Genomic DNA, 1,214 nt, shown 5'->3' with positions numbered 1-1,214 from the left:
TTAAATTAAATATCTCTGATTAAAAATATTATTGACATACTGTGAAGGTTGTTCTTGGTTTGAGTCTAGTCCTCTGGAAGATTATTCAATAATCAGCAGAATTAAGATGGTTAAGGACATGCAGCATGATTGGACTTTCCTCTTCTTACATAAAACAGAGATGACTAACAGCTTTCTCCTGCTTTTTTCCCACTCCCATTGCCTCGCCTGCTTTGGAGAGTAAAGTGTATGCACTTTGGACTCTGTCTCCCTTTTCCTAAAGGGAATATTTAGCAAACAAAGTCCTTACATGCATGCTTATTTCATTGTCACCCGGGAAAACAAGCCCAAATAGTCTATTTTTCCACCAGGAAAAGTTCCCCTTACCTACTGTTGGCTTAATTATGCCTCTTAAAACTCCCAGGAATTCCTCTTTACCTTATTAAAGATGGTGCTGAGTGCTCCAAGTAACTGTTACACTTAAGGATGAATCCATTCTTGAATACACAGTGAGAATGAAACCAAATAACACAAAAGGAGTGTTTTACTCTTTTGTGTCATTTCCCTTCTTCTAAGTCTAATCCAGAAAAACATGACCCATCTAGCCTGAAAGAAAACAGGATTTTACTACAGTGCATGTCGTTTCTCATTTGAGTAACTGCAGAACAGCAAGATGAGTTTCAGACTCAGTTTAGAAATGGTTTAGAAACAGCTATGGTCAGCAGAAATCTGCTCAATTAGTATCCTTCTGATTTTTGAATGTATGTTCAGATTCTAAACTGAAATGGACCATTTATTTTATTGTGGAATGTATTGTTTTTATCAGTATCTGTAGGCATTACTTCAATGAAAATAACATTTAAAACATTGAAAAGAAATTAATTGCACTTAACTGTTATTTCAATGTATATAGTAAACTAGACATGTTCAACAATTTTACAGAAGTAAAATTAATGAAAAGTTAAATAAAAATCCTTGTCCTAGAAGACAAGTAGTTTTATATTAATTTCTCTGTAGGTCTCCTATCACTTTACTCAAACAAAACTATTTAAACTGATAATTAACCAGAAGAGATAATTTTTCTTCCTTTCATTCATGCATGCCTGTAATCTCAAAATTTTGATAAAACTGAGTATTTTTACAATGTTTTGGAGTACAAAGAATCATAGAATAGTTTGGGTTGGAAGGGACCTCTAAAGGTCATCTAGTCCAACCCCCCTGCCGGGGGCAGGGAC

The sequence above is a fragment of the Aptenodytes forsteri genome, unplaced genomic scaffold (genome assembly GCF_000699145.1).
Source record: "Aptenodytes forsteri isolate BGI_AS27 unplaced genomic scaffold, ASM69914v1 Scaffold172, whole genome shotgun sequence".
Taxonomy (NCBI): Eukaryota; Metazoa; Chordata; class Aves; order Sphenisciformes; family Spheniscidae; genus Aptenodytes; species Aptenodytes forsteri.
Note: the sequence above shows the minus strand (reverse complement) of the source record.